Below are 12378 nucleotides of genomic sequence, written 5' to 3' on the forward strand. Positions count from 1 at the left end.
TAAGAAATCTTCACTTTGGAGTGCGTTTGTAAAAGTATGCGTTTGAGGGAGATAAATCTCCGATTACGTGTAAACGAAAGGGCCAAACGCATACAAAAGTATGCGTTTATTCAAATATCTAGATACGTGTAAACAGGCCCTAAGACCCTGTCCCAGCTAGACTATGCACGAGCTAGTTTTGAACACAAACAGCAGACGCTAACGGAAAATCAATATGATAGACACAGAAATCCAGACACCTTGAATTAAGCTCCAAATAAATCTCTAATAAATCTCTAATATTGTTCATCAAGAATCAACTCAGTAACATCTTATCGGTGGTTTTGATGAGAGTGTTTTGAAGACAGTTTTGGTGAGTTTCACTGTGTTTTTAATGTCTATTGAATTGAATGAACATATTACAGCGTAATAAGCTAGCGATGTAAAATGTACGTGTATACCTAGAAAAACACAGTTACTCAAGTTTTTTCACTAGTTTATGAATGTTTTATGTTAAAGAAGGGAAATGTATGTAATATTTATTCCCTATCCCCTGACATTTTATCGATTAATTTGTGCTTTAAGTAACGGCTAAGCAAGTTCATTTCACGTCACCATGGTGACAGTCAGTAGTGAGAGGAATAGCACTCCTCTGTGAGTATAAGCACTAGAAAGTTTTTACTGGTGAGAGTTTATTTATTTATTTGACACATTCTGTATGGCCTGTTGTGCAGGCCAGGTTTTTTTGCTTGACGAGCTTGACGACGGATCGGACCCTTGATGATTCATCGTATTGCGAGACAGCATACGAACTGAGATATTTCAAGTGGACACGATGGCGAGCCTACCCAAGGAAATCTAACGGCAAAGACTGAAACACCGCATTCGGAAACGGTTTGACCTGAACAACTGAGCTATTCTTTGATTCACACTGGAGCTTTTGAACAAACCAAATAGGTCGGATCCTCTGAACTGAAATTATTTAAAGTGTTGCAACACAGTTATTTAAAGATACTGAATAGATTGTGAATGAGTGAATGTATGAATGTGGATTGGTTAATGTGTTGTATTTTTTCTTTTATGTTTTCCTGTTAAAGTGAAACTGAAAAGTGAAGCAATTGCACAAACAAAAGAAACATTTAAAATATATCCATTATACCTTAAAGAAAGAGTTAGATTATGTAAAGTGAAACAATCACACTAACTTAAGGACGCTAAAAATACTTACCTGTTACCCTAAAGAAAGAAGTTATAACTCGAAAGAAAACTAGAAACAAATAGCTTAAAAATAGCTAAAGCAACTGTTCTAAAAAGCTATTTAGAATTTAAAAGACCGGTCTAAAAAGAAAAACTAACCAGAATAAATCCATATTTAAAACCATTTAAACTTATTTAAACAAGAAAAGATTAAACTTAAAGGATTTGAAAGTAGCCTATTTATTACACATCTCGTACTTTAAATATTTATTGATCCATTTATTGACCTACAACTTGTACTGTAATTATTTATTGATCTATTTATTAACCTACATCTTGTACTGTAAATATTTATTGATATTCATTGAACCATTTATATTGATATTATTGAACTGTATCTATCCTACTAACTGACCTATTTAATTTTATTCTTGTTCAGTAAACTGCAGACTTATTTATATGAACGTTCATGTCTCATGTCTCTTCTCTATAATATACACCACTCAACGAACCTAGAACTGGTCCAGTAGCGTAATTATTTAAGGTCACAGTGACACAAGTGCTACATAAAATTGGCGAGCCAGGCCAGGAGTGGTATTAATCCAAATAAACTAGAGTTAAAAACTAGAGTCTAGCCTTAACGAGACATGGAAGTAGTTCAGACAAACAATGTAAAAATCCCTAACTCAGTTATAGTTAGTGGTATAACTAACACAGAGACAGATGAAGAACTTTATGACTTTCTTAAACAGTATGGCCCCATCGAAAGACTAATCCCAATAGACTCCTCACACACAGCACACTCAGACAAGCAAGCCATCATAGAATATAGATATGGCACAGCTGTACAGGCACTTGCATCTTTATTGCCCTACACACTTGACACAAGTTCCCCAGCTAACTACAGTTACTGTATTAGAGCCCTAGCTAGTGTCTACACACCTGTAGCTAGCAAAACAGCTACACAGACTTACCTCTCTGAGCTGAAGGAGATCGCTAAGCAGACTGGCAAGGACCTTGCAACTCTCCTTAAAGAAGAACTCTTCATCATCAGCGAGGCTGTTGACCTTGATAATTCCGAAACCCAAAGTGACAACATGGAATTGAGCTCACTTGAGCAACATGTTCCGCAAAGAGCTGCACAGGTTTCTCCTCACAGCACAGTTAGCCGACCCAGCACAGTTCCAGAGCAGCATGTTCAGCCAGAGCGTAACTGGGCAATGCCACCAGCTCCATCCAAAGAGACACAACCAGCTTTGAAACTTTGTGATGTGAATCCACCAGAAATTCAAAAAGTAATCGTTGAACACATAGTGCGAAATGAAGACTCTGCTATGCATGTAAACACAGCCCTAAGACTCAGACCATTCTCTGGGCGTCTCCCTAGACCCAACAATGAGGCGGATTATGAGACCTGGCGCTCTAATGTGGGACTTCTTCTCAAAGACACTAGGCAATCAGACTTGCACAAGTCACGAAAGCTCCTCGAAAGCCTCTTGTCACCTGCCATTGACATTGTGAAGCACCTGACACCTGAAACACCCCCAAGTGTATATCTGGAGATCCTGGACTCTGCATTTAGCACTGTTGAAGATGGAGATGACCTGTTTGCAAAGTACCTCAATACGATGCAAGACAGTGGTGAGAAACCCTCAGCTTACCTTCAACGGCTGCAAGTGATGTTGAATGCCACCCTCAGGAGGGGGGGTGTCTCTGCAAGTGAGTTTGACAGGCAGCTTCTGAGACAGTTTGTCAGAGGTTGTTGGGACAACACCTTGATATCTGAGCTGCAACTGGAGCAGAAGAAGCAAAATCCACCTACCTTTGCAGAACTGCTCCTGTTACTCCGCACAGCAGAAGACAGGCGAGCTTCCAAAGCATCTCGCATGAAGCACCACCTCAGTGCCTCAAAACCCAAGGTGTCATCCCATTATCAAGGCATTTGTGCGCAGTATGGAGAAGAATGCATCACGTTACAGTCACCTCCTGATTCATCTGAGATCCAAGATCTGAAAAGGCAGATAGCTGATTTACAAACTCAGCTCACACGAGTCACACAGAAAAATGGCGGAAAGAACCAAAGTAAACCAGAGGCAAAACCAAAAGCTCCCACGCCAGCTATTCCGAAGTCTCACCCTCCCACGCCACACAGCCAACCTGAAAGAAACACCACAAGCAAAAGACCAAAGCCCTGGTATTGCTTCAGATGTGGAGAGGATGGACATATCAAACCACAGTGTGACAGTGAACCAAACCCCTCTCTGGTAGCCACAAAGGGAAGACTGCTGAAAGAAAAGCAGCAAGCATGGGATGCTGTGAACAGCACTTCAGAGCCTGAGCATTTTTAGACCCAGTTCCTGCAGAGGGACAAACAGGGACTGGGAGACAGAAAAAGTGTCCCAAACAGAAACGGCGCGTCTCCCACATGTGTTCAACCTCTCACACCAAGAGACAGTCAGCAACCCTGCCCAAAGGACTGGTTGGGGCACGGTGCACTGCACAAGTGACCATAGGTGGCAAAGAATGCAGCTGCTTGCTAGACACAGGCTCTCAAGTCACAACGATCGATCCCAAACTCCTTCTATCAAGAAACCCTGTCTCATCTTCCCATCCACTCATTAAGTGACCTACTTGAAGTGGAGGGAGCAAATGGTCAGGAAGTGCCTTACCTTGGCTACATCGAAGTTACCATCAGCTTCCCTAAGAACACCTTTGGAGTGGACATTGACGTTGCTACACTGGCGCTGATTGTACCTGATATGCGCTCAACTCTGTCATCAGTGCTAGTAGGAACAAATGCTTTGGATGTCCTCTATGAGCAGTATGCAGATGTCACTCCTCAGAGCCATCAGTCACTGCCATATGGCTACAGAGCAGTCTTAAAAACTCTAGGAGCCAGACAAAGACACACTTTTGATTCGAGCATGGGGAAAGTGAGGCTACACAGCAGAGACGCTGAGACCATTGCTGCCGGTCAGACAAGAGTCTTTGAAGGATCGGTGAGCTGCAGAACAACTAATGGTAGTCAGTGGGTGATGGTAGAGTCGCCAACAGCAGTTTCGTTACCAGGTGGCATACTGGTAACTGACGGGCTAGCAAACCTGCCATCTAAGCAGCCCCACCGCCTACCAGTCATTCTGAAGAATGAGTCAGACCATGACATAACTCTACCCCCTAAAGCTGTGATAGCAGAAATCCATGCCATCAAGAGTGCCCAGTCTCTTCAAACTCTTGGCTCCAAACCCTCAACAGACCTGATCCCCAAGACAAAGCTTGAATTTGACTTCAGTAACTCTCCAATATGTAGCGAGTGGAAAGACAGAATAGTTGAAAAGTTGAGCTCCATGCCTGAGGTGTTCGCGCAGCACGACCTTGACTTTGGCCGCACTGACAAGATCAAACATCACATAAAGCTCAGTGACGAGACACCTTTTAAACACAGAGCGAGGCCTATACACCCACAGGACATTGAGGCTGTACGAAACCACATCCAGCAACTCCTTCATGCAGAAGTCATCCGCGAATCTGAGTCACCCTTCTCCTCGCCGATTGTGGTCGTCAAGAAGAAGAATGGGGACATCAGACTCTGCGTGGACTATAGGAAGCTGAACCTGCAGACAATCAAAGATTCATATGCCTTACCCAATCTGGAGGAGTCCTTTTCAGCATTGACTGGATCAAAGTGGTTCTCGGTACTCGATCTCAAATCTGGTTTTTACCAGATCGAAATGGAGGAAAAGGACAAGCAGAAAACTGCATTTGTCTGTCCACTTGGATTCTACGAGTTCAACAGGATGCCTCAGGGGATAACAAATGCCCCTAGCACGTTTCAGAGGCTCATGGAACGCTGCATAGGAGAGCTGAACATGAAGCAGGCCCTCGTCTTCCTGGATGACTTGATCGTCTTCTCCTCAACACTACAAGAGCATGAGGAAAGACTGATGCGAGTGCTCAACCAGTTGAAAGAGTTTGGCTTGAAGTTATCACCCGAGAAATGCAAGTTCTTCCAGACCTCCGTGAAGTACCTAGGACACATTGTGTCTGAGAAGGGAATTGAAACAGACCCAGAGAAAATAACAACTTTAAAAACCTGGCCAAGACCAACTAAACTGAAAGAACTGAGAGCATTCTTGGGATTCTGCGGTTACTACCGTAGGTTCATTAAGGACTATTCAAAGATTGTGAAGCCTCTCAATGCCCTCACTGCCGGATATCCACCTATGAGAAAAAGCTTTAAGAACACAGTGAACACTGAGAAGTACCACAATCCAAAAGACCTCTTCGGTGACAGATGGACCCCCGCTTGCCAAACAGCTTTTGACACTCTCATCGAGAAGTTGACCACTGCCCCTGTCCTCGGGTTTGCTGACCCCAAGTTGCCGTACATTCTGCATACAGATGCCTGCACTTCAGGTCTTGGTGCGGCACTCTACCAGGAGCAACAAGGGCAGAAGAGAGCCATCGCCTATGCAAGCCGTGGTCTGTCAAGATGTGAAAGCAAGTACCCTGCCCACAAGTTGGAATTTCTTGCCCTTAAGTGGGCAATTACAGAAAAATTCCAAGACTACCTCTACGGACGCCCATTTCTTGCTGTCACTGATAGCAACCCGTTGACATACATACTTACCTCTGCCAAGCTTGATGCCACAAGTTACAGGTGGTTAGCTGATCTGTCAACCTTCGATTTCCAGCTTCAGTACAGGGCTGGGAAGCAGAATCAGGACGCAGATGGGCTGTCCAGACGTCCACACAGTAGGCTACCTGATGACACATCGTCCCGGAAAGAGATGGAGAGGATACAGCAGTTCACAAAAAGACACCTGTCAACAGAAATGGATGAAAGCACCATCAAAGCCATCTGTGAGAAGCACTTGGTTCATGATGAAGGAACATCACCTGGCACTACCTTGGTTATGTCGCTTGCTCACCATCCAAATGCTGTTCCAGAGAGCTTTGAAGAGGAATGCCAGCTTGACGGTGTGAACATCATCCCGATGATGACGCCCACTGAAATGCGGGAGAAGCAGAGGGCGGATTCTTGCATCAGTGCAGTGCTCAGACAGCTGGAGCTGGGAGAAAAACCCCCACCATCTCTCAGAAAAGAACTCCCTGAGCTCTCCCTCATCTTCAGAGAGTGGAACAGGCTGGAGATTTTAGATGGCGTCTTGTTCCGTAAGCGACAAGAGGGTGCACAGACTCACTACCAGCTTGTGCTGCCTGAAGATCTGAGACCCATAGTCTTGAAGAGTCTCCATGATGACATGGGCCACATGGGCATAGACCGGACCCTTGACCTTGTCTGCAAACGCTTCTATTGGCCAAAAATGTCAGCTGAGGTAGAGGCCAAGATCAAGACCTGCGACCGCTGCACAAGACGTAAAGTCCCACCAGAGAAAGCTGCACCTCTTGTGAACATCACAGCCACACGACCTCTCGAGCTGGTGTGCATGGACTTTCTCACCCTGGAGCCGGACTCTAGTGGTACCAAAGACATCCTGGTCATCACGGACCACTTTACGAAATATGCAGTGGCCATTCCCACCTCAAACCAGAAGGCTCGGACTGTTGCCAAATGCCTATGGGACCACTTCATCGTCCACTATGGCATCCCAGAAAGACTCCATAGTGATCAAGGTCCAGACTTTGAGTCCCGTACTATCAAGGAGCTGTGTGACCTAGCAGGCATCCGGAAGATACGAACTACTCCGTATCATCCAAGAGGTAACCCTGTTGAACGCTTCAACCGGACCCTTTTGAGCATGCTAGGCACCCTAGAGAACCAGAAGAAGAGTCACTGGCGAGAGTATGTCAAGCCTTTAGTACATGCCTACAACTGTACTAGAAGTGAAGTCACTGGTTTCACCCCTTATGAACTGATGTTTGGGAGACAACCGAGGTTACCAGTAGACCTTGCATTTGGCTTACCTGTCAACTACAAGCCAGGTTCTCACTCACAGTATGTCTGCAACTTGAAATCCCGACTGGAAGCAAGCTACAAGGTAGCAACAGAGAATGCGAAGAAAACAGCAGATCGCAACAAAGCAAGGTTTGACAAACACGTTGTTGAGTCCACGCTGACGGAAGGCGACAGAGTCCTGGTGAGGAATGTTCGCCTCAGAGGCAAACATAAGTTGGCAGACAAGTGGGAATCTGGTGTATATGTTGTTATCAAACAGTCTGGAGACATCCCGGTCTATGTTGTGAGGCCTGAAACCAAGGATGGTCCGCTACGAACCCTTCATCGAGACCTGCTACTGCCTTGTGGGTTCCTTCCTCTTACCCCAGTTGAAGCTGAAGTGGCCATAGAGGAGAGACCTAGACGGCCAAGGACCCGTCAATGCCTAAAGGATAGAAGGTCAGATGAATCTGAAAGGCAAGACTCCGACTCTGAGGACCCTGATGTCACTTACCTTTACGACCACGGTGACTTGGTGGTAGATACCCTGGGCGTCAGCTATGCTCCTGAAATTGTAGAGTCCTCTACAAGGAACACCGACTGGCAACGCTTTCAAGCGTCCACTGTTGAGCAAGACCTTCCAGATGTGATTGAAGCTTTCCCTGAGGTTGCTCCAGTGATAGCTGTTGATCAGGATCTACCAAATGAGACCAGCCCACCTGATATGGGTTCTGTCTTAGGCTTACCTGCTCTGAAACCTGAGGAGGATGACTTACCTGATAGGAATCCAGAGAATGGCTTACCTATTGAGCACCCAGAGAGCAACATACCTGATGAAAATACAGAGAACAACCTACCTGACGAGAATCCAGAGAGTGCCTTACCTGAGATGAATCCGGGAGAGAATAACTTACCTGATGCAAATCCAGAGGAAGATGCCAGAGAGAATGGAAGCCACCTAAGAAAGTCCAGTAGACACAGACAACCCATACAGAGACTGACTTACCCTCACTTAGGAAACCCCTTAGTCACAGTGGTGCAGTCACTGTTCCAGAGTTTGAGTGCAGTCATCTCAAACTCTTTAAATGAGCCAAACTCCTGGGAGTCACATAGAGTGATGACTGTGTAGCTGCTAATAGGATGCACAGGGACGTGCATCAGGAAAGGAGGGGAGGATGTAACCCACAGTTCAAATAGAACCGTAAATAACATTAGTGATATAAATAATATAAATATTTATATGAATAAAGAGCAATAAATATATAAATAAGGCATTAAGTTATTTATGTATACATTTATTAGAACCCCCAAAACGTGTTGAAATATTGTTTTTGTAATAGTTTCAATGCTTTCAATGATGTTTGAACCATCCCTTTAATTTAATATCACTGCCCCTTTAAGACCCTGTCCCAGCTAGACTATGCACGAGCTAGTTTTGAACACAAACAGCAGACGCTAACGGAAAATCAATATGATAGACACAGAAATCCAGACACCTTCAATTAAGCTCCAAATAAATCTCTAATAAATCTCTAATATTGTTCATCAAGAATCAACTCAGTAACATCTTATCGGTGGTTTTGATGAGAGTGTTTTGAAGACAGTTTTGGTGAGTTTCACTGTGTTTTTAATGTCTATTGAATTGAAGGAACATATTACAGCGTAATAAGCTAGCGATGTAAAATGTACGTGTATACCTAGAAAAACACAGTTACTCAAGTTTTTTCACTAGTTTATGAATGTTTTATGTTAAAGAAGGGAAATGTATGTAATATTTATTCCCTATCCCCTGACATTTTATCGATTAATTTGTGCTTTAAGTAACGGCTAAGCAAGTTCATTTCACGTCACCATGGTGACAGTCAGTAGTGAGAGGAATAGCACTCCTCTGTGAGTATAAGCACTAGAAAGTCTCATGTCTCTTCTCTATAATATACACCACTCAACGAACCTAGAACTGGTCCAGTAGCGTAATTATTTAAGGTCACAGTGACACAAGTGCTACACTAGTCTTTTAATCCTCAACATAACTTAACATCAATATGAAATGTTGGCCATTTTCTCAAATAGTTTCAACTTCTGAGAAATAGCCCCCCTCTTGTCTCAGCCCAAATCCAAATTAAGGTCAACCTTCTTCTAAATCTATTCTTTTGCTCTTTAAAGGGGGTTTAGGAGAAACATGTCTGATTTCATAAAGAGCTAATGTATTTCTTGTAAAACATTGAAAAGATATTTCATTTTCAAAACAAGGGATTTTCCACTGGTTTGGTAGTTTCTATCAGTTGTATTTGCAGTAGATACATAGCACATAACCTCATAACCTCAGAAGCTCGTAACCACCAATTAAATTATTACAAATAATAACAAAGTGTTTCAGCATTTTTGATATAGATTCCTTCAGTCCTCATCCTTTTGTTGGGGTTTATTTATAGGATCGATTAGCAGGCTGTAAAGTATCCCTCAAAATGACACAGAAAGGGTTGCATTAATTAAATCAAGTCAGGAGATGAGTTCAAGGATGCCACAATTCTCCTATAACAACCGGAAACTGTTTGTTGTTGTTTTGTGAAATGTTTTGTAGATTGGCTCAGTCTATCTCTTGACGACAAAACAGCCAACAAGATGCTGTGGATTTCAGATGGAGGAACTAAAGTGACTCGTCGGACAGCGGAGGTGTGTCCTTGCTTGGACCTTCCAGAACGCTATGAACTTTCACCACAGGTATTGTGCTAATTTTAGGATTACCACTATTCCCTCTCCCTCATATTCATCCTGTTCAATTGCCCTTTTATTTGACCTCTTCAGGTACTGTGTAAACAGTCTCTGTGGGGTGTTCGGTGTTACTGGGAAGTGGAGTGTTCAGGATGGGTTGTCATTGGAGCCACTTATGAAAGTGTGGGGAGAAGAGGAGGTGATGGTCCATGTGGTCTGGGAGAGAATGAGAAGTCTTGGGCTCTGGAGTGGTCTGGTGTCTGTTATCAAGCCTGGTATAATGGGGTTAACACAGAAATCCGTGGGGTGCCATACTGTTCAACCATTGGTGTCTACATTGACCAGCCTGCTGGAATCATCAATTTCTACTTGGTCCAAGACAGGACAAAGGGTGACAAGAGTAAGGAGGTGAAACTACTCCACAGAATACAAACAGAAATGACACAGAGGATTCTGCCAGGTTTCTGGATGGGAATGAACTCCACCTGCACAATCCTCAATAAAGAATAAAAGGGAGAAGAGTTTAAGAGTGCCTCATGAAAGAACCTTTTTTTTCTTGAGTGTCAGTTTTATTTTCTGGATTCCATTGTGTTATAAATGTGTTATATGAGATGAATGTATGATTTTATAGATGTAATATAAACTGAAATTAATGACCATTTATTGTGACTGATGATGATGCATGTTGGTGATTTTATACAACTCAGAATAGAATGATTGTAATAAACTGTGATGAAAACACATTATTTTTGTGACACTACATGTGTGATCCAGGTCTGTGTTATTAAAGAGATTAATAGGGATTTGTGTTATTTTTATGAAATTCCGATGTCATGCATACAAGCGATTTCAAACTCAATTCACCAGTTTTCTGGTTTGAAAAATGTCATTAGGTCACCAGACATTCATCATTATTCTAGTTTGTATACATTTCATGACCAATAACTGTTATGAAGCAAAGTTCAAAACAGCTCAGCATCTATCATGCAGACAGACAGATACATCTATCATGCAGCTCAGACACGCCTGCAGGTGTATGGCCGCGGTGCGTACCCCCAGCCTGTATAGCTGAAACACATACAATTAACACTTTGAATGCCGCACTGTTTTCAGAAGCTTTTACACAGAGTGCCAGCATTGTTGACGATTTTTGTAGAGCCACAGCGTATTTTATGTTATAGCTATGGACACATACTATGGCTCGTTTGAAAGGTGAGACTTTAAGCTCTCAGTGGCTACAAACCGTTTATTTCTACATGCCTCTGTTTCTGAGAAATCCCAAGCTAAACAGTGGCTACACTGTAACAAGATTCTGTGATTTTCACAGCACTGCTGTTTTTGGGGAAAATGTGTACTGTATTTGTGAATACAGTATGTTGCTGTGGTTTCGCTATGAATTATGGTCAAAAATGGTCAAACTACAGTAATAAAAATTTGCTGCGAATCATAACCATAGACTGTAAAAAATATGGACAAAGCGTCTGTGACGTCACCCATAGATTTCTGAATAACAAAAACTAATATGTACTAAGCTAGTACATAGTCAATACATATTAGATTACTTTAAAGACTGACAGATGCAAATGCTGTAAATAAAGGTAATCAAGGGGTCTGCTGGTGAACAAAGTCTTTGAAGTCAGAAGTTGCCACTGCTCAATGACTTGTGCCCCATCTGGTAGGATTTCAAAATGTTCCAGATCTGAAAACAGAAATATTGGTATATGTCACATCCTTGAACTTACTGCAAACTATGAACAAGTGCTCACAAATGAAGCTAAAAAAATACTCCCAGTATGTATAATGAACAAACTCACAGAACACTTAGCTGAATGGGGACAGGACAGGCGTATTCAACTATTTGCACATGTCCTGTTTATGCAGGCAATAAGCAAAACCAAATTTGGTGTATTCAAAGTTCTGTAGAACAACCATTTCTTGTATTTTAATGTTTTCAGTGGAACAGTGTAAGCTCATATCTATACCCCATTGAGGTATATGCCGTTCACTAGTCTGGTTAGTCGCAATTTGATGATGTTCAAGAAGCCTCCAGATATTGTACCCATCAGGGGCGGAGCTATAGGCGGGGCAGGCGAGGCCGTTACCCCTGAGCCTGGGCCCTCCCCCACATCAACAAGGGCCCTCCTCTGCGTTGCTGAAGGCCCCTCCACTGAAATTGTAATATGCCTTTTTAAAGTCCTGCACAGACTAATTATGCAATCAACATTAAATCTGCCAAAAAATAACGGATTTATGATCATCTGAAGAACAATAACAGGAATGTAAAATTGTGTATGGAATATTCCAAAACTACCATCAATTTTTTAGATCTAACCATTTCTAGTGCTAATGATGGTAAGCTACTACTGTATATCGTAAAACTACATATGAACACTACATACGTAGGAACACCATGTTGAAAGCAGATAGCTTCCATCCAAATTGGCTTAAAAATAATATACCTTTTGGCCAGTTCCAACGTCTTAGACGAATTTGTGATACTGATAATGAATATGAAGTGCAAGCAAAAATAATGTCTAACCGATTTTTACAAAGGGGCTACCACACAGAAACTATACAAAATGCCTATAGGAAAG

Source organism: Alosa pseudoharengus, unplaced genomic scaffold, assembly GCF_046254945.1.
Source record: "Alosa pseudoharengus isolate Yale_2024_CS ecotype anadromous, Long Island Sound unplaced genomic scaffold, YU_APseudo_1.1 YU_APseudo_1.1_scf_21, whole genome shotgun sequence".
NCBI lineage: Eukaryota > Metazoa > Chordata > Actinopteri > Clupeiformes > Clupeidae > Alosa > Alosa pseudoharengus.